This window comes from Pan troglodytes, chromosome 5, assembly GCF_028858775.2.
Source record: "Pan troglodytes isolate AG18354 chromosome 5, NHGRI_mPanTro3-v2.0_pri, whole genome shotgun sequence".
In the NCBI taxonomy this organism is placed as follows: domain Eukaryota; kingdom Metazoa; phylum Chordata; class Mammalia; order Primates; family Hominidae; genus Pan; species Pan troglodytes.
In genome coordinates, this window is record NC_072403.2 from 34,736,705 (window position 1) to 34,763,290 (window position 26,586).

At 42.7% G+C, this 26,586-nt stretch overlaps 6 non-coding genes across 6 annotated transcripts; all 6 read right to left on the reverse strand.

Annotated features, from left to right (window-relative positions):
• Positions 1 to 3,906: 3,906 nt before the first annotated feature.
• Positions 3,907 to 3,978, reverse strand: TRNAA-UGC (transfer RNA alanine (anticodon UGC)). Its single transcript has one exon. It is a non-coding gene; the product is annotated as a tRNA-Ala (tRNA).
• An 879-nt stretch (positions 3,979 to 4,857) lies between these two features.
• On the reverse strand, positions 4,858 to 4,930 carry TRNAF-GAA (transfer RNA phenylalanine (anticodon GAA)). Its single transcript has one exon. It is a non-coding gene; the product is annotated as a tRNA-Phe (tRNA).
• A 5,130-nt stretch (positions 4,931 to 10,060) lies between these two features.
• TRNAA-AGC (transfer RNA alanine (anticodon AGC)) lies at positions 10,061 to 10,132 on the reverse strand. Its single transcript has one exon. It is a non-coding gene; the product is annotated as a tRNA-Ala (tRNA).
• A 6,485-nt stretch (positions 10,133 to 16,617) lies between these two features.
• On the reverse strand, positions 16,618 to 16,689 carry TRNAA-UGC (transfer RNA alanine (anticodon UGC)). The gene has a single exon. It is a non-coding gene; the product is annotated as a tRNA-Ala (tRNA).
• A 4,973-nt stretch (positions 16,690 to 21,662) lies between these two features.
• TRNAF-GAA (transfer RNA phenylalanine (anticodon GAA)) lies at positions 21,663 to 21,735 on the reverse strand. Its single transcript has one exon. It is a non-coding gene; the product is annotated as a tRNA-Phe (tRNA).
• A 4,178-nt stretch (positions 21,736 to 25,913) lies between these two features.
• Positions 25,914 to 25,985, reverse strand: TRNAA-AGC (transfer RNA alanine (anticodon AGC)). The gene has a single exon. It is a non-coding gene; the product is annotated as a tRNA-Ala (tRNA).
• Between the last annotated feature and the right edge of the window lie 601 nt (positions 25,986 to 26,586).

The following is a 26,586-nucleotide window of genomic DNA, read 5'->3' on the forward strand; positions in this document are numbered from 1 at the left end:
AGGTGAGGAGGTGAGAAGGTGGAATTCCCAGCTCTTAGAAACGAAGACCCAGGAAGTGGGTCGCTGCCCGTCCTTACCCTCGCCAGCCCCTGGGCCGGCACCGTGGCTGAAACCCAGCATGGATTTCATCTTGGGGACGTTGTGGCTCCAGTTTTGAGACTCAAGAAACGACGGATGGAGAGGAGAACGAGGACCACCTGAGCTCGACCACAAGAGCTCGAGGAGGGAAGCAGGGACGCGGTGGGGTGCGCACCTGCGGCTGCGGCAGCAAAGGCGGAGGAGGAGCGAAGTGGACGAGAACCCGAGGCTGCCAGAGGATCTGGGCAGCCCGGGTGCCCATGTCTGCTGCGTTTCCTCGGTGTCCGCGATAGGCGAGAGGGCTCATTCCCTGTAGGAGAAGAGAGCTGAAAACACTTTCCCCGCAAGATCTCCCTCGTTTTACTCAAGGTAGTCACGGCGTTGAGAATGCCTCACAGCTCCTTTACTAGCTGGGGTACTGGGGAGCAGGGGTACCCTTGAGTTTTGGTACAGGCGGGTGGTATTGGTGGCTTCCGAGGAAAGGACAGAGAAGCCGCCTATTTCCAATCCCTACTGTTCATGAGGGGGAGAGTGTTGAACCAGGTCTCTCTAGACCCTCCTGCTTAAGCCCCTTTGTTATAGGTAGGAGAGTGTGTTCTGTTTTGGTATTTGAGTGTGTGTGTGTGTGTGTGTTTAGCTTCTTGAGCTTGAAATATGTCATGAAATACAAGAAAGATCAGGGAGTCTCAGTATATTTTAAACTTAAATTGGTTTTCAGAAGTACTTATACCTTGTTCCTAAGGAATTCAGGGTGTCCAGATTTCAACCTGCCTAGCAGTGCGAAGCTCTATGAGTCGAATATCCTAGGCTTCCTTCCATATCAGCAAGCCTCTGAAATTTAGGTTTCTTTCTGGAGAATATCACCCACACTTTGGCGGTGGGCTCCTACATTGCCTACATCCAACTCTTGGAAGCAAGAAGAGTGGGCAAAACCAATGTCACCACACAAAAGTATATCCCTACACGAGATAAGTGGAAATAAAGCACTGGCTTAGGTGTGGAGAGGAAGAGACAAATGTGAAAACGCAGAAGGTAGATAGACAGAGAACATCTTCCAAGGAGGAAGAGTCTCCTAACAACAAGGAACTCTCTACTTAATGCTGCGAAGATATTTTAAATACATTTTATGCATTAGATTCCTTTTTTTGTTTGTTTTTGTTTTTTGTTTTTGATGGAGTCTTGCTGTGTCACCAGGCTTGAGTGCAGTGGTGCCATCTCGGCTCACTGCAATCTCCGCTTCCCAGGTTCAAGGGATTCTCCTGCCTCAGCCTCCCCGTAGCTGGGACTACAGGCATGGCCACCATGCCCAGCTAATTTTTTATTCTCCTGCCTCAGCCTCCCCGGCCACCATGCCCAGCTAATTTTTGTATTTTTGGTAGAGACGGGTTTCACCATGTTGGCCAGGATGGTCTCGATCTCTTGACCTCGTGATTCACCCGACTTGGCCTCCCAAAGTGCTGGGATTACAAGCATGAGCCACCGCCCCCAGCCACATAGACTGGGTTTTTAACAACTGGATCTTAGACCAGAATATTGGCGGAATTGGTGGGGGCTTGACAGAGAGCAGGGTGAATTCCAACCCTGAGGGTGGAGCAAGAATGATTACAGTGTCTTCCTCAGAGCTTAGAAACTTCCAAGCTCTAAGGAAAGGCCTTAGGTTTCAAATTGAAAGGCCAAAATAGCTTGAGAAGGCTCCAGGTATTTTGGCTGGAAAGAGTCTCCTGGCTCTAAAGAACCCCTGTGAGTTCTTCTACAGGAAAATCAGAGGCTCTTTTGTGTGATCTCTAGTCATCTAAAATATTGAAGGTCTCAAAGAGGTAATAAATCCACTCTCATCCTGATGTAATGCAAATACGTCACTGGCTTTCCTACGTGGTTTGAGTTTTTTATTGAAAATAGGCAGGGAACCCCGGGAGCAACTCTTTCTCCTTAGTAAGCATCTGGCCCTGGGACCTCCTTCTGAAACTTCTAGAGCAGTGCTTCTCAAACTTTAGCATCAGAGTCACTTGAGGGCTTATTCAACACAGGCGGCTGGATCCCACTCTCATCAATTCTGATTCTGTAGATCTGAGGTTGGGCCTGGAATTTGACATTCCACTAGTAGCACCCTAATCCCTCATGCCTTGCTCTCCTGTGCAGCATCCTTTGTGGCAAACATGACACTATTTCCTTAAAGTGCCTGGAGAGAACCAGTAGATAGTAGGGGGGAAAAATTAAGAAATGAAAAGAAAATATATGGCATCTCTTCGTTACCTGTCTCCAAAAAATGCATCTTAAAACAAATATATGATTGGCCTGGGGGCACACAGCCAATCCTCAGCTAAGCAGGTTTCACCAGACAGTATCCCTCCTGGATACTGGTTATGGATATTTTCACCGGATAAAAGAATCAAGAAATAAGGACATCCCAGCCTGATAGAGTGTTAGACTGGTGGATGGTGACAAACATCATACTCTGTTGCCTCTCAAAGATGCTTTGATTCAACAGCAAACATGTACAGAGGACAGCAATTTTGAAACATACAACATTGGAAACCCCTAAAAGGTATCATCAGTGAATAGGATTTCCTGGGAGTTCCCTGGTCATGCAATGCAATTGTGATGGGATTGACAGAGAAAGAACAAAAAAAATTTGTTTTCTTTTGTTTTTACCTGAGGAAGTGCTCAACACACCTGCGATCCACTCACCTTTTAATTTGCGTCTATTTTCCATTGTGACAGAAAAACTTTTCCTACTTTTTCACATGAGTCCTCCGTTGGCTGTTAACAGAGGTTTCCAGGCAATGTTTTATTTTAACAAGGAAAATGGAATGGCTGAGGAAATACAGGAAAATGAATCAATTGTATCAGAAGGGAATGTTGATCCGTATTGGTTTCTGCTCCTCTCATGTTGAAGGCCTCTTATTCCCTGACAGTCTTTGTTCGGTCATCCAGCGTCCTTCCACTCCCATCTCAAGCGGCTGGAGAGCCACAGCAGTCCTTGTCTCAGTATTGCATTACACTTGTGGCTGTGCTTTCTGCGCAGGTTGACAGGGAGAGACTGGAGGAGAAATCAGTGGACAGATGCTTTCGCTCTGTTCTTTGGCCCAGAAAACAAAACTAACGTAAAAAAAAACAAAAAACAAACAAAAAAGATGATGCTGGGAGCGGTGGCTCACGCCTGTAATCCCAACACTTTGGGAAACTGTGGCGGGTGGATCACCTGAGGTCTGGGGTTCGAGACCAGTGTGGCCAACATGGTGAAACCCTGTCTCTACTAAAAATACAAAAATTACCCGAGCCTGATGGCACGCACCTGTAAACCCACCTGCCGAGGCAGAAGAATCGCTTGAACCCGGGAGGCAGCGGTTGCAATGAGCCAAGATTAAGCCACTGCACTCCAGCCTGGGCTACAGAGCGAGACTCTGTCTCCAAAAAAAAAAAAAAAAAAAAAAAAAAAATGGCCGCGGGGCGCTTTTCTCCCTTCTTCTTTGTCTTTCCTTCTCTTTAATCATAGCACAAAATGAGAGCAAATGTGAACCTCCCGTGGATGTGCACACTTTTGTTTGGGTTCAAGAGACCCTGTTGGGATCCCATTCTTCTTTCTTCCTCATTTCTTTTTCACCTTCCTTCTGCCGTCACAATCGCCTTCAGTGATGTCGAAGCTCACGGCATAGAAATGGGTTATAAATGGAGGCAACCCATTGGGTTACGTCTTTACTCTCTATATGTGCAGAAATAGGACAGAAAAAGGTGCGGAGGCAGAAGTAAGTCTATGTTGCTTGAGAATTAGGTTTGAGCACTACCAGAGCAAAAAAAAAAAAAAAAAAAAAAAACACAAACACCGCTTGGAGGTGCCGGGGATCGAACCCGGGGCCTCATACATGCAAAGCATGTGCTCTACCACTGAGCTACACCCCCTTCCTGAACAAAAGCCTTCTTGTAATAATTTCCAGGAGGTAACTTTCTTTTTCTGAGTATTGTGGAGCGTCTGCAGCTGCTGTGAGTAGAAGATACTAGGTACTAATGGGGGATACAAATTATTTAGAATACAGTATACGACTTGAAATGGAAGGCGCCTGTAATCCCAGCTACTGGGGAGGCTGAGCCAGGAGAATCCTTGAACCCGGGAGGCGGAGATTGCACTGAGCCGACATCGCGCCACTGCACTCCAGCCTGGGCATCGGAGCGAAACTCAATCTCAAAAAAAAAAAAAAAAATCACTTCCTAGGTTTCAGACTTTAAATAATTTATTTAATGTCAGCGCTTCATGGAAGACTTCACTGGAATATGCAACCAAAGCAGAGAGTGATGCATATATATATATATATATGCGTGTGTGTGTGTGTGTATTACCTTTATCGGATTTTCAACAGCAAAAAATTGGAGTTCTATACACCTTTCTGGGATTGGCATGCAAGTGTTGTATAAGGGTTGTATTAGCCGGGCGCTGTGTCTTACGCCTGTAATCCCAGCACTTTGGGAGGCCGAGGCGGGCCGATCACCTGAGGTCGGGAGTTCGAGACCAGCCTGACAAACATGGAGAAACTCCGTCTCTACTAAAAATACAAAATTAGCCAGGCGTGGTGGCGCATGCCTGTAATCCCAGCTACTCGGGAGGCTGAGGCAGGAGAATCGCTTGAACTCAGGAGGCGGAGGTTGCGGTGAGCCGAGTTCGCTCCATTGCACTCAGCCTGGGCAACAAGAGTGAAACTCCGTCAAATAAATAAATAAATAAACAAAATAAGGGTTCTATTAGGCAAAACTGAAAGAAAGAAAGAAAGAAAAAAAAAAAAACCCTGCCAAAACCCGGGATCGAACCAGGGACCTTTAGATCTTCAGTCTAACGCTCTCCCAACTGAGCTATTTCGGCTTCCCGAACTTGCTGTTTTAGGTGTTTCTTCAAAATATAAAAACTCATTTGTAGGGTCAGTATATCTTCCAATTCTGTTGTCTTCAATATCACCTGTCATTCACTCACCCCTTCACACCCAAAATATAGATTCTTCCCCAATTTATGTCTGAAAACAGGACCCAATTTTAAGGACAATGAATGGGTTAGCAAAAGCCAGGGAAAGAAAAGGCAAAGATGAAGAATAGAGCAAAGCAGGAACATGCTCCCCTACATGTTCCTCAGAATACCAAGGGAATTCAAAAGAAAATTTTCTAGGCTTTTCCTTTTCTCTGGGCTCTTGTTTTTCTGTCTTGCTCTTCAACGATATGGCAAAAAGGAACAGAGGATTATTGGGCACGTTAATGTGGTGGCAGGTTTATAGCTTCTGACTAAAGAAATCCTGAGCGAGAAAATTCATTTTCGCTATTCCCTTCCTTTCACTCGTCTTGTGCTGACACATCCACCTTGGGTGGTACAGAGACCCAGGGAGTGGAAATGGAAAGTATAATATGTTTATTTTAGTGTGACCACGCAAGGCATGTTTTTAAAAGGAGAAAAGTACAGAGTGGCGAGAATTGTGAAAAACAGATGAACATGTATGCTTTTGAACTCTGTGCAAGGCAAGGACACACTACCACTGAGCCACACCTCTCTCGCTACAGAAACATCGTGAAGATCTTTTTTGACGCATTAGTCATATTTCTGAGAGGTCTTCAAAAATATGGTAAGTTGGCCGGATAGAAAATCCACTGTCTCATATCTCACTATTTCTTACCTCTAAACTATATCCCCTGAAGCTGCTAGGAGACATGTAAGAGAATCACAGACCAGAGCAGTTTCTGCTTTTGGAACATTTCATCCCATCAGTTTATTCTGAGGTTTCCTCTCCAGCAAACTGCCTGGGGGCATTTTCTCCCACAGCCAACAGGTAAGATGTCCAGATGGAACTTCCTCTGGGGTCTTCAACCTGTCTGTCTCCATTTCTTCTCTTTCATCTGCTTACAAAGTTTTTCAAGCCCCATCCTCCTTAAGAAAAGATGATGAGCCACAGTCTAGGAGAAGATATTCCAATACTTATATTTTACTAAGGATCTTTATCTGGAATGTATTAAGAACTTCTACAAAGCACTAAGAAAAAGACTAAAACTTCAATAAGAAAGAGCAAATTAATATGCACTTCACAAAAAATCGCTATTGAGTAAAATAAAATATGCTCGACATCTTTTGCTATAAAGGAAATGCAAATTAAAAACACAACAATGCTGGACACAGTGGCTCACGCCTATACTCCCAGCAGTTTGGAAGGTCGAGGTGGGTGGATCACTTGAGATTAGGAGTTCAAGACCAGCTGGCCAACACGGCGAAACCCGGTCTCTACTACAAATACAAAAATTTAGACGGCCACATGCCCCTGTAGTCCCAACTACTCAGGAGGCTTTGGCATGAGAATCTCTTGATCCTGGGAGGCAAAGGCTACAGTGAGCCAAGATTGTGCCGCTGCACTCCAGCCTGGGCAGCACAGCAAGACACTGTCAAAAAAAAAAAAAAAAACCACAAAATAATATTGCTCTTCATCGGAATCATTTAACCCAAAAAGTGGATAATATCAAGTGTTGCTGAGTATGTGAAGCAATTGGAACGTGCATACATGGCTGATGAGACTGTAAACTGCCATATCTACACTGGGAAACTATCTGAAAATATTAACTAAATATATATATATATGCTATGACCCCAAAACTAGACAGTTACATTTATACCCAAGAGAAGTGCATGAGCATCTCCCTTGAAGGACATGTATCAGAATGTTTACAGCAGCATTAGACATTTCAACAAAAAACGGGTGCTGCAAATGTACTTGGACAGTAAAATGAATTAATAAATCATGATGTACAGTATTCAGACAATAGAATACTCGAGAGCAACAGAAAATAACTACTGTTACTAGCAACAATATATACAAAATGAAGGCTGGGCGCGGAGGCTCATGCCTGTAATCCCAGCACTTTGGAAAGCTGAGGCGGGCAGATCATGAAGTCAGGAGATCGAGACCATCCTGGCTAAAACAGTGAAACCCTGTCTCTACTAAAAATACAAAAAATTAGCTGGGCGTGGTGGATGGCACCTGTAGTCCCAGCTACTCGGGAGGCTGAGGCAGGAGAATGGCGTGAACCTGGTAGGCAGAGCTTGCAGTAAGCCAAGATCGCGCCACTGCACTCCAGCCTGGGCGACAGAGCAAGTCTCCACCTTGAAAAAAAAAAAAAAAAAAGAAAGAAAAAAGAAAAGAAAATGAATCTAATTTTTTTTTAACAAAAATTAAGTGAAAGAATCCATACTCAAATGAGTACAGATTTACTGTGGTTTGAAAGTGTCCCCTCCAAAGCTTAGGTGTCACCATGTGATAATTATCAAGACATAGGGCCTTTAAGAAGATTAAGCCATGAGGGTTCCTTCCTCATGAATAATATTAGGTACCCTTATAATAAGAGTTGACAAAGGAAGTTCATCTCTCTATTGCCCTCAGTTTTCTGCCATGTGAGAACACAACAAAAAGGCCATCACCAGACATGAGAGCCAGTGCCTTGATCTTGAACTTCCCAGCCTCCAGAACTGTGAGAAAATGTTTCTGGGCCTGGTGCAGTGGCTGTCTCCTGTAATCCCAGGGTTTTGGGAGGCCAAGGTGGATGGATCATCTGAGGTCAGGAGTTCAAGACCAGCCTGGCAAACATGGTGAAACCCCATCTCTACTAAAAATACAGAAAAATTAGCTGGGCGTGCTAGCATTCGCTTGTAATCCCAGCTACCCAGGAAGCTGAGACAGGAGAATTGCTTGAATCCGGGAGGCAGAGGTTGCAGTGAGCCAAGACTGAGCCACTGCACTCCAACCTGGGCAACAAGAGTGAAACTCTGTCAGGAAGTGAAGGGAAGGGAAGGGAAGGAAAGGGTTCTGTTCGTTACAAATTACCAGTCTTGAGTGATTTTGTAGCAGCCCAAAACAGACTACGATGATATTATATGATCCCATTTATATTATTTAAAACATAAGAAAAATAATCTATGGAGGTGGAGGTCAGAGAGTTAGGATAATTGAAATGAGGCAAAAGGCAGCTGTTGGTTGCTGAAAAATTCAGTATCTTGGCCTGAATTTTGGTTATTTAATAAGCCGTAAGCTGAATAGGTTTCATGTGTTTTATTTTATATAAATGAAGGCTTAAATTTAAATACAAGAAAAAAAAAAGGTTTTCCTAAGTACTTCCTATCCTCCAGTACATTCTCTCTCTTCCTTAGGGTTGTTTTGTTTTGTTGAGACGGAGTCTCGCTCTGTCGCATCCTCATGATTATTAGGACTTGGATGGACGGGATGGTACAGTGAGTCTAAGCGCCACATCCCTCCGTCGCTTCCTCTGGATATGAGGGAAGAGAGGTACTTTTTTTGTCCTTAGGGAGGAAGACTCGACTAGGAAGGGGACCTGGTTTGTTTCGGCTTCAAGAGCGCCTCTCCGCTATTTCCGTCGCTCAGCAGACCGGCTGAACTCTTTGGAGTAGAGAGTGATATTGGGTTTTGGTTTGCCCTTCAGGAACCGCTGATACTGTAGCTTCTGAGGGAGCTGCAGGGATTTCCCGATTTCCTGCGTGCCTGTGTTACAAGTTAGAAGCGGGATCTGCTGGCAGCTTCGAAACTGAGCATGACGGTGGAAACATCTAATTTTATTAGTTTTTGCTTGAAATGCAAAAGATGAGAAAGAAAGTTTCCGTTTGTTTGCTCCACATATTTCTCTTAGAATGAAGCCGATTGAAAGTTAACTTCACCCTGAAGAAACTCCTCCTGGCATTTGCAACGATCTCCTGTATGTCTCACGTCTAGCTTGACTCAAAAGGACTCTAAAGAGCTGGAGAGCGGCTGCGGAAAGGCGGAGTCACGGTACAATCGGTGCTAACTACTTGTGCAGCCACCGCCTCCTTAGTCCTATTACAGGCGCAGAGGCAGTATAGCTGAATCCCTCACAAGTCGAGTGGGTTGACCTCAGATTGACTTTAGCGATGGCTTGTGACCACCTGATAGATAGTGGCCGTTACAGCGTTTAGAAAGTGAGTAAAAGAAAGGATGCATAGGGAAGCCCACAAGTTTGCTTGGCTTCTGCAGATGGAGAGAGGTCGCTTTTCTGCCTTCTGGGTGTTTAGTAACTTATTTTTTATTTCCTTTGTTGGCATGAAATAGAGCTGAAAATAAAAGCAGATTTTCTTTTAACAAGATAGTATTAAGATGCTTGCAGAATATTTCCCTGTGGATTTCTGCTTGGCACGGTGATACCACAAAGAGCTCTAATCTGGAGGTATGGGTTGTTCCCTAGCTTAGAAGGAGGTCAATCCTGGAGAGTAAGTACTGTGAGGTACAAAAGGATCCTTTGGGATTGGAAAAATAAACGTTCATTACTTTTATTTATGTAAAACAACAAAATGAGCTTTCTCCTATACTGATCTTGGTCCCTGGAGTTCAGAGTGTTTGCATCTCAGACCAGAAGCTTCCTCAGAGGACCCAGAGAAGTGCTTTTTACTTCCACCAAATTTCAGCTGAGGTGAATGCTGTCTTTTCGTCATTTGTTGTGTGTTTGTAGTTAAGTAGTTTAAGTTTCAGAGTTTGTGGGTCTCCAATGGAAAAAGTTACCACCACACAACAAACCATCAACCCCTGGCAGTGTAATCTTTTAGTGAAAGCTTGTAGGGCTTCTGCAACCTGGTTAGGAGGAGTTAGAAAAAGAAACAGAAAAAGACTTGAGCCTTTTAGCTTCTGATGTGAAATCAGACTTGGGCCACACAGGTCTATGGTTTCTGATGATTTCATTTACAGCTAGAAATTGGCTGGATGGCCAGGAATACTACTTGCTTCCCCCGTGCGTCGTCCATGTTAATGATTGATGGGACTGCTTAGAAAGGATAGGCGGGTAATCCTAGGCAGCAAATAACCTCAAGTGAATGAACACGAATCACCCTCTGTATGAGAGAGAAATGCAGAGGCCAACACAATTCACCTTGACAGACAGGAAAATTTAAAGTTAGGGAATATCATGGACCGCTTCTTACTGGTGTCCCGGGGAAGAAAACATGGCGTGGAGGTACTGGGGATCGAACCCAGGGCCTCGTGCATGCTAAGCACGCGCTCTACCACTGAGCTATACCCCCTCCGGACTCAAAACCTTCGGAAAACGCTTTGGTGATGGCCAATATGTGAGCCTGCCCTCTGTGTCAGGATAATCACTATATGTTTCCAATTCCATTGTTAATTCCCTACATGAAGCGCTTCCTCTTTTAGGCACGGCTGTGCCAAAAGAAGAGTAGCTTAGCCGGGTGCAGTGGCTTATGCCTGTAATCCCAGCACTTTGGGAGGCTGAGGCGGGTGGATCACGAGGTCAGGAGTTCAAGACCAGCCTGGGCAAGATAGTGAAACCCTGTCTCTACTAAAAATACAAAAATCAGCCGGGCGTGGTGACAGGCGCCTGTAATCCCAGCTACTCTGAAGTAGAGAATTGCTTGAACCCGGGAGGCAGAGGTTGCAGTGAGCCGAGATCGGGCCACTGCACTCCAGCTTGAGCGACAGAGCGAGACTCCCTCTCAAAAAAAGAAAGAAAGAAAGAAGAGAGAGAGAGAGAGAGAGAGAGAGACAGAAAGAAAGAAAGAAAGAAGAAAGAAAGAAAGAAAGAAAGAAAGAAAGAAAGAAAGAGAAAGAAAGAGAGAAAAGAAAGGAAAGTAGCTTAGTGGTAAAAATAAAGGCACTGTTCCTGATTTGTGGTCAACCCAAGATCAACTCACCCCAAGGTGGACTCTCCATCACGTTAGACTTCCTGGAGCATACTTGCATTCTATCATTTAAGTGTGTCCCGTTATACAACATTCTCTTGCAAATTTTCTGATTATAACTTTCTGTATTCTTTTGACTCTTGGAAGCATGTTGGTGTTTCATATAGTCAAAAAATAAAACTGACTCAAGTGCGTGTGAAAATACCTTAAAATTCAATACGAGTAGAGGCAAATTCAAATGGCGTTGTCTATCGCTTCTCGGCCTTTTGGCTAGGATCAAGTGTAAAACTGCATTGTGAAACAATAACATACTCCTACTTGAAAAGGAAAGAACTGATCTATGAAAATGGTTTATACAGTTTGTTGTTCTAATTGTAAGATTAAAAAGAATTGCAAACAAATCTTGAACTCTGTATCAGGGTTATTTTTGTAGAGCTAGGGCTGTAAGAATTCTGAGATTTTGTGTGAATTTTAGGATTGGGAAAATGAGTGTGTGTGAGCGGGTGTGTTGGAACCAGGCTGTCACTGTAAGAGAAAGAAGGTAAAGAATAGTCCTGTTGGTGTTGATGGAATTGGAGGCATCAGTATGAAATTATACATATGTAATTTTATAGGCTGGGCGCAGTGGCTCACGTTTGTAATCTCAACACTTTGGCAGGCCAAGACGGGCAGCTCACTTGAGGTCAGGAGTTCGAGAACAGCCCGGCCAACATGGTGAAACCCCCGTCTCTACTAAAAATACAAAAATTAGCCGGATGTGGTTGTGCGTGTCTGTAGTCCCAGCTACTCGGAAGTCTGAGGCAGGAGAATCGCTTGAACTCAGGAGGCAGACGTTGCAGTGAGCCAAGATCCTGCCACCGCACTCTGGCCTGGGTGACTTAGACTTTGTCTCAAAAAAAAAAAAAAGGTAAAATTTCCCTGCAGATCTGTCTGCTAACTGGGCCTGGAAGAAATACCTCAGAAACAATAAGCAAAGATAACAGTATTTTGATTCACAAATACCATTCCCTACTAAAAGGCACCAGAGATACTAACAGAAAGTAGCTACTAGTGTCAACTACACCGACTCCAGGACTCATGCCACTGCACTACAGCCTGGGCGACAAAGCGAGACTCTGTCTCAAATAAATAAATAAATATGGAAGATGGGAAGATTTTCTTTACAGTGGTATGCCAGCTAATAAATGTGGAAAGAAGGATAAAATTTGCAAATCCCCATTAGAAAATTAGAAAATCTGGACACCATCAGAATGCTGATAGGTGCAGGCAAAATTATAAGTCAATGCTAAAAGTATAGGTAAATTTTTGATGAGGATCAGGATATTTATATAGTCTCAGAGTATTTCTCTAGAGCTTACTTATTGATTACGATGAGGAAGATGATACTTTTGCAGGGAAGAAATAGTAGTTACAAACTTAACCAAATGATGAAAGCTAACTTCACTAATAATGGGGAAAATTGGCATCACATGCTTCTTGGTGTGATAGAGGATAATATGATTTTTTGTGACATTTCTTCCAATTTCCATAAACTTAATCTTACCATGAGTAGGACAAATTAAGAAATATTCCACAAACCACTGACATACACTCTTCAAAAACATTATCAAAGTTGTGAAAGACACAATTGAGCAACTGTTCTAAATTAAAGGAGGCTAAAGAGTCAAGACAATTAGATTCATATGTATCTGTGAAATGGCTCCTAGCTTGGGAGAGAAATTTCTATAAAAGATTGTATTGATACAATTAGTTACATTTTTATAGATTGTATGTTAGATAATGCTATTTTATCAATGTTAAGTTTACTGAATTTGATAATTGTGCTGTGTTAAGGAACTGATCTTGTTTTAAGAAATACACATTGATGAATTTAGGGATTAAAAAGATATAATGTCTGAAAATCATTATCAAATAGTTTAGAGAAATAATCTTTGAGATCTCTCTCTGTCTCTCTCTCCATATATATATATATATATATATATATATATATATATATATTCCATTGTTGCTGATTGTTTGGTTGAAGAGGCAAGATGGTCTGAAATGATCCCAAGATGTGGACAATATGTGCTTCTCATGTGGTTCCCATTCCATTTTAAATGTTTCCAGGCAGAAACAAAGATACAAATTTCTCAATTTGTATTCAAATCTAACAGGTGTTTTATTCTATTTTCCTGCTCACACTCCCTGTTTGGGAGTCAATCAACTAAGGACATCTGAAGGAAACAGAATTTAATTCTCAGAGTCAGGAGGTGATGAGAGACTGCTTTGGTAGGGAAAGTAATAGTAAATTTGTTCTTTCTTGGTTAAATAAAGAAGAAAAAGAAAGAAGAGAGGGAGGCAGGGAAAGAAATAGAAGTCATAACAATCCTAAATATGTATCCACCAAACAGGAGAGCTGCAACATATGTAAAGAGAAAAAAACAGAACTTTAAAAAAAAAATAGACAAATCCACAATTACTTTGGAGACTTCAAAACTTCTCTCATAATGATTGATAGAACAACTAAACAGAAAATCAGCAAGAATGTTGAAGAACTAGGCTGGGCGTGGTGGCTCACACCTGTAATCCCAGCACTTTGGGAGGCCGAGGTGGGCGAATCATGAGGTCAGGAGATGAAGACCACCCTGGCTAACACGGTGAAACCCCATCTCTACTAAAAAATACAAAAAAATTAGCCGGGCGTGGTGGCGGGTGCCTGTAGTCCCAGCTACTCTGGAGGCTGAGGCAGGAGAATGGCGTGAACCCGGGAGGCTGAGCTTGCAGTGAGCCGAGATCGCGCCACTGCACTCCAGCCTGGGCAACAGAGCAAGACTCTGCTTCAAAAAAAAAAAAAGAATGTTGAAGAACTCAAAACATCTTCAGCCACCAGAATTCAGTTAACATTTATAAAACAGTCCACACAGGAAGAGCAGAACACACTAGTCAAATCCACACGGAATATAGGTAAAGGTAAAACATATCCTGGGCCATAAAACAAACCTCAACAAATTTAAAAGAATTAACTAATATGGTATAATCCCTGACCAAAATGAAATTAAAGTAAAAATCAGTCACAAAAAGACAGAAAAAATGTCCAAACGCTTGGAAAATGAACAACACACTACTAAACAGTTCATAGGACAAAGAGAAAACCTTAGTAGATATCAAAAAATAAGGTAGCGTGAATAAAAATGAAAATACAATATATTAAAAATTCCAAGATATCCTAAAGGAGTGCTGAGAGAGAAATATACAGCACTAAGTGCATACATTAGAAAAGAAAAAAGTCCCAAATCAGTCCTCTAAGCTCTTACTTGTAGAAATCAGGTGGGAAAAAGAGCAAAATAACCCAAAGCAAATAGAAGAAAGGAAATAATAAAAAATAAAAGCAGAAATCAGTGAAATGGAACACACGCACACACACACAAAAAAATAGAAAAACAAACAAAAAGCTAGTTCCTTTCAAGGATCAATAAAAGAAGAACTCTAGCAAGATAGAAATTTTCAGCAGAGAGATGACACAGTTTACCAACATCAGGAATAAAAAGAGGACATCACTGTAGACTCAGCTGACATCAAAAGGATGAAGGAGGCTGGGAATGGTGGCCCACGCCTGTAATCCCAGCATTTTGGGAGGCCGAGGTGGGTAGATCACTTGAGGTCAGGAGTTTGAGACCAGCCTGACCAATATGTCAAAACCCTGTCTCTACTAAAAAACAAAAATTAGCTGGGCATGGTGGCAGGCGCCTGTAATCCCAGCTACTCAGGAGACTGAGGCAGGAGAATCGCTTGAACTCAATAGGCGGAGGTTGCAGTGAGCCAAGATTGCACCACTGCACTTCAGCCTGGGTGACAGAGCAAGACTCTCTCTCACAAAAACAGAACAAAACAAAACAAAAACAAACAAAAAAGAAATGGTAAATCCAACCCCACCCCTGACATAATGCAACAAACAAACCCCACTGGCTGTCCTACGTGGTTTAAGTTTTTGATTGAGAATAGGCAAGGAACCCCAGGAAAAAATCTTCCCCCTCAGCAGCCGCCTGATCCTGGGACCTCCTTCTTAAACTTCTAGAACAGTGCTTCTCAAACTTTAGCATCAGAGTCACTTGAGGGCTTATTCAAACACAAGAGGCTGAGCCCCATGCTCAGCAGTTCTGATTCAATAGATCTGAGGTTAGGCCTGGAATTTAGCATTCTGCTTGCGGCATCCTAATTCCCCACCCCTTGCTCTCCTGTGCAGTGTCCGCTGTGGCTGACATGCCACTGTTTGCCTGGAGAGAACCAATAGATGCCAGGAAATTAAAAAAGAAAAAGTATGAAACAAAAAGAAAATACATGGCACGTGGGTATTACCTTCCTCCAAAAAATGTATCTCAAAACAAACATGTGATTGGCCTGGGGGCACACACACAGCCAGTCTTCAGCTAAGCAGGTTTCACTAGACCGTATCCCTCCTGGATGCTAGTTATAGATACTTTCACTGGACAAAAGAATCAAGAAGTAAAGACATGCCAGCCTGATAGAGTGTTAGGCTGGTGGACTGGGAATAAACATTGTAGTTTCTTGCCTCTCAAAGACACTTTAATTCAACAATAAATAAATAAATATGTACAGAGAGAACAGCAGTTTTGAAACTGTATACCATTGGAAACCTTTAACAGGTACCATGAGTGCATAGAATTTCTTGGGTGTTCCCTTTTCAAAAAAAAGCAGTTGTAATCAGATGGATCGAGAAAGAACATGAAATGTTTGTTTGGTTTTTTCCAAGGCAGAAAGTGCCCACACAATTGCGATCTACTTACCTTTTACTCTGCATGTATTTTCCATTGTGACAGAAAACCTTTCCCTGGTTTTTTCTTATGGGCCTCTGTTTGCTGTTACCAGAAGTTCCCAGGCAATATTACAGTGACTGAGGAAATGCAGGAATACGAATATGAATCAGTCTTATGGAATATCAGTAGCGAATGTTGATCCGTATTAGTTTCTGCTTCTTGCATGTAGAAGGCCTCTAATTCCCGGACAGTCTTCGTTTGGCCGTCCAGCGTCCTGCCACTCCCATCTCAAGTGGCTAGAGAGCCACAGCAGTCCTTGTCTCAGTATTGGATCGCACTTATGTCCCTATGTAGGTCGACAGGGAGAGACTGGTGTAGAAATGAGTGGACAGATGCTTTCGCTCTGTTCTTTGGCCCAGAAAACAAAAATAACTTAAAAAAAAAAAGATGCCCACTGGCATTTTTCTCTCTTCTTGGTCTTTGCGTCTCTTTAATCATAGCAGAAAATGGAAGGCCGGGCGCGGTGGCTCACGCCTGTAATCCCAGCACTTTGGGAGGCCGAGGCGGGTGGCTCACGAGGTCGGCAGTTCAAGACCAGCCTGACTAACATGGTGAAACCCCGTCTCTACTAAAAATACAAAAAAATTAGCTGGGCGTGGTGGCGGGCGCCTGTAATCCCAGCTACTTGGGAGGCTGAGGCAGGAGAATCTCTTGAAACCGGAAGGCGGAGGTTGCAGTGAGCCGAGGTGGTGCGACTGCACTCTAGCCTGGGCAACGAGAGCAAAACTCCGTCTCAAAAAACAAAACAAACAAACAAAAACAAAACAAAACAAAATGGGAGCGAACGCAAGCCGCCTGTGAATGTTCATGCTTTTGTTTGGGTCAAGAGACCACTGTTGCGATCCTGTTCTTTCCCCCTCGTTACTTTTTTGTCTTCCTTCTGCTGTCGCAATCGCCTTATGTGATGATGAGGCTCACAGCATAGAGGTTGGAGATAGTTCAAGGCAATGCATTGGAGTACATTTTTACTTACTATATGTGCAGAAATAGAACAGAAAAATGTGAGGAGGCAGAGGTCTGTCGCTTGAGAACTGCCAGAGGGAAACCATCACTTGGAGGTGTCGGGGATCGAACCCGAGGCCTCATACATGCAAAGCATGCGCTCTACCACTGAGCTACACCCCCTTACTATAAGACCCATTTGTAATAATTTTCAGGAGGTAACTTTCATTTCCTGAGACTCCGTGAGCATGCTGGTAGTAGTGGTCAGTACCATAGAGCGTGGAGAGCTACTCTGAGCAGGAGATACTTGGTACTAATGGGGGATACAGATTCTTTAGAATACTGTGTAGGACTTGAAACGAAAAACGAAAGATTAGAAAAGTGTCAGATAATAACCACAAGAAGTTTCCTTTGTGGCCTGAAGACGTTGAGTTCTTAGGGTCTGCTTCTATTATGCTTGGCAAGAATCAAGTTCTGATTTTCGTTTCTTTTGATTTCTTCCAGATATAACACAAAGCCATTGAAATTCAGCCTTTTCCTGCCTAAAACTCTTCATAATTGTTGTTTGCTCAATCGGAATATCAAAGGTAAGATTTGATAGAGGAAAGCTATAATCAGAAGAAAACCTGAGAGCGGTGCACTCAACATTTTTTCACAGGGGTCCTTAGCTGGCGTGGTGTCTTACTCCTGTACTCACAACTCCAGAGGCTGAGGCACGAGGATCGCTTGAACTCGGGAGTTAGCGATTGTAGGGAGCTATGATTGCACCACTACCCTCGAGCCCGGACAATGGAGTGACAAAAGCAAGCAAGCAAGCAAGCAAGAGAAAGTGGGAGTGAGGGACGGAGGGAGGGAAAGAGGGAAGGAAGTGGGAAGGAAGGGAGAAAGGAAGGAAGGAGAAAGAGAGAGGAAGGGAAGGAAGGAAAGGAGAGAGAGAGAGAAGGAGACGGGAGGTGAGGGGAGGGAATTCATAAGGCATAAATGAAAACCAGCTTTGGGGATGGAGATGAGGGTTGAATTATGAGAGTAAGACGAAAGATAAATAGAAACAGGATTGAAGAGTAGTTCAGAAAAACAAACATGCTATTGCCAAAGACAAGCAGGCACAGAAAAGGGGAGGTTTTAACAACTCTTTCAGGAATGGGAGAAAGATTGAAAGATGGAGAAGATGAGTTAGTTTGGCTCATGCTAAATTTAAAATATCTGTGGGGCACGCCTGTGAGGATATTACACAGAGAACTCAGGCAATTAACTCCGTCTCCAGCCTGGGGTTTGTAAGCATTAGTAGTAGTAGACACATTACATGCAGGTGGATAAAGACTAAAAAGTGTACTTTGAGATATGGAAATTACAAACCTATTCGTGATATTTGTAGGCAACAAACAAGTTTTCTTCTAACTAGTTCTCGAATCTTGGGACTTATCATGGTGAGACTGGATTCTTTGAACTATATAAGAAGATGAGAAGAAAACCCATTTCTCGGAACCAAATTTCTGGTGACGATTAACTCTTTCTCATTCTGGTTTGCCCATATATGAGCCTTTGCCAGTGTTAATAAAATAACATTGATCCATTTTAAAATTGGCAGATTGCAAGTTGTATGGCAGACTTGGCTTTTCAGTTGGCTGATGGGATTTCTAGAATCAAAATAGGAAACTGAGTAATAGGTTTCACTGAATGAGAGACTAGAGAAGCGTTACACACAAAATTCATATGTATTCATGTGTGTGCGTGTCTGCCTGTCTGTGTCTGTTTGTGTGTGCATGTAAATGCTTGGGAGGATTATCTTGACTCTTTGATGCTGTAAAAGCAATATTAGGACAGTTTGCAGAAACACTCCTTCATCCTTATGTCATGTCACAGCCAGAGAAACCTGGCTGTCTATCAGATTCTTGGGAATTCATAATAAGAAGATATGCTTTTTTGTTTGCCACATGAAAGGGGGGAATTTAAAATAATTAAATATCCATATCTGTCTTCAGGCTATCTACCAACAACATGACTGAAACACTTTTTTTTTTTTTTTGCGTATAATGTGTAGGATGAGCTTATTTATCACAGCATTTTTCTGAGGAATTAAACATTTAATTTTGAAGACAGAACACCCTCACGTCATACATACTCAGTTTTGAAAACCTAAAAATATATAAAGTACCTGTTTAAATCTGCACTTTCCAATATGGTTACCATCAGCCACATTGGCTATTGAATGCTTGAAATTGCCCAGTCCAAGGTAAGATGTGTTGTAAGTATAAAATATATACCAGATTTCAAAGATGCAATATCATTTTTAATATAAAATAACTCACTTATAATTTTAAGATGGATTACTTAAAATAATGTTGTTATACAAGGCCATTTACGTATATTATTAAAACTGGACATAAAAGACGGAAACAGTAAACATCGGGGACTACTAGGGAGTAGCTGGGAAGGGGAAAGGCTTGAAAAGCTAACTATTGGATACTATGCTCACTACCCGGGTGACAGGATTAATCCCACCCCAACCCCAGCATCATGCAATATACCCATGTAAGAATCCTGCACATGTACCCCCTGAATCTAACATAAAAGTTGAAATTGTTTTTAAAATAATATAGAGATCGGGCTCGGTGGCTCACGCCTGTAATACCAGCACTTTGGGAGACCGAGGTAGGCGGATCACCTGAGATCGGGAGTTCAAGACCAGCCTGACCAACATGGAGAAACCTCGTATCTACTAAAAATACAAAATTGGGGCCGGGCGCGGGGTCTCACGCCTGTAATCCCAGCACTTTGGGAGGCCGAGGCGGGCGTATCACGGGGTCAGGAGATCGAGACCATCCTGGTTAACACGGTGAAACCCCAATTCTACTAAAAAATACAAAAAATTAGCCGGGCGTGGTGGCAGGCGCCTGTAGTCCCAGCTACTCGGGAGGCTGAGGCAGGAGAATGGCGTGAACCCGGGAGGCGGAGCTTGCAGCGCGCGCCACTGCACTCCAGCCTGGGCGACAGAGCGAGACTCCGTCACAAAAAAAAAAAAAAAAAATTAGCCGGGGTGGTGGCGAGTGCCTGTAATCCCAGCTACTCGGGAAGCTGAGGCGGCAGGAGAATCGCTTGAACACTGGAGGCAGAGGTTGCGCTGAGCCGAGATCGCGCCATTGCACTCCAGCCTGGGCAACAAGAGCGAAACTCCATCTACAAAAAAAAAATAAAAAATAAAAAAATAAGATATAGAATAAATATTGCCTGTTTTTTTTAATGTGACTACTAGAAAATTTAGAACTACAAAAGTGACTCGCATTTATGACTTGTATTTTTTTAATTATTTTTATTCCGGAAGATAAAGTAGAAGACTTGTATTATCTTTTAATTGGACAGCATTGTCTAGAGATGATGTTATCTCTTTAAATGCTGTTCTGGGAGATTCCCAGAGCCAGAGAACATGGAGCATGGTCTCCCAGTAATTAAGTTTCATGCCTTGAGTGTTCTCGACAGAATGCATTTCTATGCATAATCTCCTTAGATCTTTACAACATCCCATTTAACATAATTATTATTAGCTACATTTTTAAGCTATTGAATAGAAGACAAATCATGCTTGGAATTACCCTAGACCTTCCCTTTCAACAGAATATAAAGAAATCATTACCGTGTTAGGCAAGAAAACATTCAGTGCTACCATTTGTCTAATCAAATATTTCTTAATGAAATGAAACACAAGCTTCTGAGTTGAGAAAGCCTCAGTGACCTAAAGGATAAAGTATCTGATTCCCAGTTTCTGTACAGTCAGTGTCCTCACCCTGAGGTTTCTTCTCATTTGGTACTAATTTTCCTTTTTCAACTTGCTGCAGTTCTGATGTTGAAGTACTGTAGATTGTTTAGTCTCCTCACACAGTATGCAGGAGTTAGGGGAAAATAACTCTCAAAATGAAACAGCAATTTGAAAGAAAAAAGGAGGAAAGAAAAAGACCCATTACCCCCAACACAGTATTTCAACAGAGAAGTTGAAGTGGAAAAGGGAAAATGAGGCACATGCACCTGAATCTTGATGACTTTGCTGCCCATTTGCTTTCATTTTCAGTATTCTAGGGCCCCTCATGAATGTCTGACAGAATAATTCATATACAAGTACTTATTTTTGTTCTTTCCTGGATTCCAACACAGAAATTAGTTAAGATTTGGAAATTCTGGACAAGGGTGCCAGGCTTCCTGTCAGTAAGAAAACTTAGAATATTCCTGTAATTAGGCCTGGTGTGGTGGCTCAAGCCTGTAATCCCAGCATGGTGAGAGGCAGAGGTGAGCCAGGATTTCCAGAAGAGCCAGGGCAACATGGTGAAACCCAGTCTCTACCAAAAAATAATAATAATAAAAAAACGCAAAAAACAAACAGACAAACAAAAAGCCAGGCTTCTTGTTGCATTTCTGTAGTCTTAGCTACTCAGGAGGCTGACATAGGTGGATCGCTTGAGTCCAGGGAGGCTGAGGCTGCAGTGAGCTGTGATCATATCACTGCATTCCAGCATGGGTGACAGAGTAAGACCCTGCCTCAGAAAAACAAAACAAAGCAAAAGTTATTTTTCCAGCAGTTTAACTGCAGAGCTATGGAGTTGACTCAAGGTACAAACCCGGTTTTTTCTAATTGCAAAATGTTTCTTGAATATACCACCACCACATATATACACTCATACAGTATAATAGTTCTTCTTCTACAGGTTTCTTCACATTTCTTGTGATTTAAAAACACCCCCGCCCAACACACATAAATAACATCAAATCAGAAATGAATTGTAAGTGCCGCAGCATATAGCATATTGGAATTTCTTAGGTTTTAAAAGTAATAACTTGCTAGGTTTAAGACTTTAAATAATTTACGTCCTATCAGTTAACACTTCATGGAAGTCTTCAGTGGAGAGAGTGTTACAAATATATATATATATGTGTTTGTGTGTATATATATAGATATAGATATGTGTGTGTGTGTGTGTGTGTGTGTGTGTGTGTGTATACATTACCTTTATGGAATTTTCAGAAAACAGCCAAAAAAAAAAAAAAAAAGAAAAAAGAAAAAAGAAACAAAAAAAACACAAACACCTAGAGTTATATATAGACCTCTGGGATTGGTGCGCAAGCGCTGTGTTGAAGGAGTGACAATTATGCTAAAACCAAAGTGCAACTGCCGAAACCCGGGATTGAACCAGGGACCTTTAGATCTTCAGTCTAACGCTCTCCCAACTGAGCTATTTCGGCCACTGTGATCCTACTCCTTTTGTCATTTCTTCAAAATACAGAAACTGCCATTTGTAGGATCAGTGTATCTTCCAACGCCTAATTCTGTTGTCTTCAATATCACCCGTCATTCACTCACCTCCCCTCCACCCAAGAAATATAAGTTCTGCTGCAATTTATGTGTGAAATAGGATCCAATTTTCCCCAGCAAAAGATGGGAAAGAAAAGGCGAGGAATAGGTCAAATCAGGAAGATACTCCCATGCTTGGTCACCGTATAAAACACTGCTCAGAAAACTAAGGAATTCAAAATGAAATTATCTAGGCATTTCCTTTTCTCTTTTTTCGGATTTTCTTTTTCTGGCTTGCTCTTCAATGGCATGTCATAAAGGAACAGAAGATTAGTGGACACTTTAACACGGTAGTGGGCTTATAGCTTCCGAAAAAAAGACATCCTGAGCGAGGTAGTTCTTTTTTTCTATTTTCTTTCTTTTACCAGTCTTTTGCTCACACATCCACCTTGGGTGGTACGGAGACCCAGGGAGTGAAAATGGAAAGTATAATATGTTTGTTTGTTTGTTTCTTTCTTTCTTTGTTTTGAGATGGAGTCCCGCTCTGTCTCCCAGGCTGGAGTGCAGTGGCACGATCTGGACTTAGTGCAACCTCCGTCTTTCAGGTTCAAGCGATTCTCCTGACTCAGTCTCTTCCAGTAGGTGGGATTACAGGCGCGCGCCACCAAGCCCAGCTAATTTTTTTGTATTATTAGTAGAGACGAAGTTTCACCATGTTGATCAGTCTGGTCTCGCCTCGGCTTCCCAAAGTGCTAGGATTACAGGCTTGAGCCACCGTTCCCGGCCTATTCCTTGGGGTTCAGAGAATTGTGGTCTGCACATTGATGCATAAGAATTGTTTTTTTTTTTTTTTTCCAGCTGGGTGCAGTGGCTCACGCCTGTAATCCCAGCACTTTGGGAGGCCAAGGAGAGCAGATCGCCTGAGGTCAGGAGTTGGAGACCAGCCTGTCCAACATAGTGAAACCCCATGTTGTCTCTACTGAAAACACAAAAATTAGCCCCGCGTCGAGGCGCGCCCCTGTAGTCCCAGCTACAGAATCTCTTGAACCCAGGAGGCAGAGGTTGCAGTGAGCCGAGATCACACCACTACACTCCAGCCTGGGTGACAGAGCAAGACTCCATCTCAAAAAAAAAAAAAAAAAAATTGCTTTTTACATACACATCTGTAATCATGAGATTGTATTTATTTATTTTTATTTTGACAGTGTCCCACTCTGCCAGACTGGAGTGCAGTGGCAATCTCCTCTCACTGCAACTTTCATCTCCTGGCTCAATCAGTTCTTCCACCTCAGCCTAGAAGTTTTATATCAATTCAAAAGTGTCAAGACATTGTACTCCTCTTGATAAATAACTTAAAAACAATTTAAGAAGTTTACAGAATTTCAGAAACAGTTCTCTCTGGAATGAGGGAATTGCTATGGCCAATAATTACTTGCAAACTGAATTTTAATAAAACCCTCTCTATGTCTGGACAGTTTTCAAACTGAGTCTCCTATTCTGAAAGAGTCAAGGCTTTCAGTTTTAGCCAAAATTTGATGGAAGGGTCGATAAGAAATTGTTCTTGAAGCCAGGAGTGGTGGCTCACGCCTGTGATCCCAGCACTTTGGGAGGCCGAGGCAGGTGAATCACCTGAGGTCAGAAGTTCAAGACCAGCCTAGTCAACATGGTGAAACCCCGTCTCTACTAAATGCACATAAATTAGCCAGGCATGGTGGCGGGCGCCTATAATCCCAGTTACTCAGGAGGCTGAGGCAGGAGAATCGCTTGAACCCGGGAGGCAGAGGTTGCAGTGACCCGAGATCGCACCACTGCGCTCCAGCCTGGGCAACAAGAGCGAAACTTCGTTCCCCCCCCAAAAAAATTGTTTCTGGATGATTAGATGATTTCCTAAAAAATAAATAAATAAAATTTATAAAATTATGTTCGCTTGCAGTCTTTGTTTTGTCCTCCCGCTTGTAAGGTCCGAGCCTTCTCAGACAGGAAACAACATTCCTCTGGGTTTATCCCCTCCGCCTCACGTCTCTCCCCAGCTGGGCGCAACCTCAGCCTATGCTGCAGAAATGTTAAAAGTTGAACATACAGAGAGGAAAAAAATGGAACGTGATGCGGAAATTAAAACAGCAGCTACATATAAATCTCAACACAGTGCTTAAAATGTGTGTAAATGGTTCTAGGACTGCGCTGCACTATTGTGAAAAGTTCATTCAGAAGTAAATGGGAGGGAAGGTGGAGAGGAGCTGAGCGCCAGCTGGCGGAGAGAGGGAAAAGGAGGGGTGCCGTGAAGTGGAGGAAGAAAAACACAAATGGGAGAGAGATAGAGGGCAAGGAAAAGCATCCTTAAGATGATTCGGACTTGGATGGACGGGACCGTAGAGTGAATCTAAGCGCCACATCTCTCCGTCGCTTCCTCTGGCCGTGAGGGAAGAGAGGTGTCCCTAGGGAGGTAGGCTGGACCAGGAAGGAGACCTGGTTCGTTTCGCCCAGGCTGTCACGGCTTCAAGAGCGCCTCTCCGCTATTTCCGTCGCTCGACAGACGGACTGAGCTCTTTGGAGTGATGTTGGGTTTTGGTTTGCGCCTCAGGAACCGCTGATACCGTAGCTTCTTAGGGAGTTTCAGGGATTTCCTGGCTTCCTAAGTGCCTGTGTTGAGAGTTAGAAGCGGGATCTGCCGGCAGCTAAGAGACTGAGCATGACGGTGGAAACATCTAATTTTATTAGTTTTTGCTTAAAATGCAAAAGATGAGAAAAAGTTCCCGTTTCTTTGCTCCATATATATCTCCTAGAATAAAGCCAATCGAAAGCTAACTTCACCCTAAAGAAACTCTTCCTGGCGTTTGCAACGAGCTCCTTTACTCCTAACGTCCAGCTCTTGGCTCAGGACCTGCAGAGCGGCACAGCTGTTGCAGAAAGGCGAAGTCGAGGTACAATCGGTGTTAACTACGTGTGCAGCCACCGTCTTCTTAGTCCTGTTACAGGTGCAGAGGCAATATAAGTGAACCACTCACAAGTCGAGTGGGCTGACCTCAGATTGAGTTTAGCGATGACTAGCGACCACCTGGTAGATGGTGGACCGTTACAGCATTTAGAAAGTGAGTAAAAGAAAGGATGCATACGGAAGCCCACACGCTTGCTTGGCTCCTGCAGATGGAGAGAGGTCACTTTTCTGCCTTCTGGGTGTTTAGTAACTTATTTTTTTTTTTTTTTTGCTTTGTTGGCATGAAATAAAGATGAAAATAAAAGCAGATTTTCTTTTAACAAATTAGTATTAACATGCTTGCAGAGTATTTCCCTGTGGATTTCTGCTTAGTACTGTAATACCAGAATCAGAAACTCTACAAAGAGCTCTAATCTGGAGGTGTGGGTTGTTCCCTAGCTTACAAGGAGGTTATTTCTGGAGAGTAAGTACAATGAGGTAGAAAAGGGTCCGTTGGGCTTGGGAGAATAAATGTTCATTACTTTTATTTATGAAAAACAACAAAATGAGCTTTCTCCTATACTGATCTTGTTTCCTGGAGTTCAGAGTATTTGCATCTCAGACCAGAAACTTCCTTGAGGACCCAGAGAAGTACTTTTTACTTCCACCAAATTTCAGCTGAGGTGACTGCTATCTTTTCATCATTTGCCGTGTGTTTGTAGTTAAATAGTTTAAGTTTCAAACTATGTGGGTCTCTAATGGAAAAAGTGACCACCAGCACATCAAATCGTCAACCACCGGCAGTGTAATCTTTTAGTGAAAGCTTGTAGGGCTTCTCAACCTGGTTAGAGGGAGTTAGAAGAAGAAACAGAAAAGGACGTGAGCCTTTTTAGCTTCCGATCTGAAATCAGACTTGGGCCTCACAGTTCTATGGTTTCTGATGATTTCATTTACAACTAGAAATTGGTTGCATGGCCAGGAATACTGCTTGCTTCCCTCGTGCGTGGTTCATGTTAGTGATTGGTGGACTGCTTAGAAAATATAAGTGGATAATCCTAAGCAGCAAATAGATTCAAAGGAATAAACACGAGTCACCTCTGTGTATGAGAGAGAAATGCAGAGGCCAACACAATTCACCTTGGCAGACAGAAAAATTTAAAGTTGGGGAATATCATGGACCGCTTCTTACTAGTGCCCGGGGAAGCAAACAAAACCAGGAGGTGCTGAGGATTGAACCCAGGACCTTGTGCATGCTAAGCACGAGCTCTACCGCTGAGCTATACCCCCTCTGGGAAACTTGTCTTTCAGGGAATATTTTGATGACTATTATTGTCTGAGTCTGGGCTCTGTGTCATGACAATCTTTATGTTTTCAATTCCACTCTCAATTTCCTACAGGAAGTGTTTCCTCTCTTAGGCCCTGCTACACCAAAAGAAAGGTAGCTTAATAGTACAAATAAAGGCACTGTTCCTGATTTGTGGTCAGTCCAAGATCAACTCACCCCAAGGTGGGCTTCCCATCGCGTTAGATTTCCTGGAGCATACTTGCATTCAATCATTTGAGTGTGTCCTGGCATACAACATTCTCTTGCAAATTTTCTGATTATAATGTTCTGTATTCTTTTGACTCTTGGAAGCGTGTTAATCTCACATGGTCAAAAAATAAAACTGACTCAAGTGTGTGTGAAAATACCCTAAAATTCAACACAAATAGAGGCAAATTAAAACTGCATTGTGAAAGAATAACATAACCCCATTGAAATAACTGATTTAAGAAAATGCTTGACAAAGTTCGTTGTTCTAATTGTAAGTACAAAAAGAAGAGGAAATAAATCTTAAACTCTATGTATGAGGGGTTTTTTTTTTTTAGAGCTAAGGCTGCAGGAATT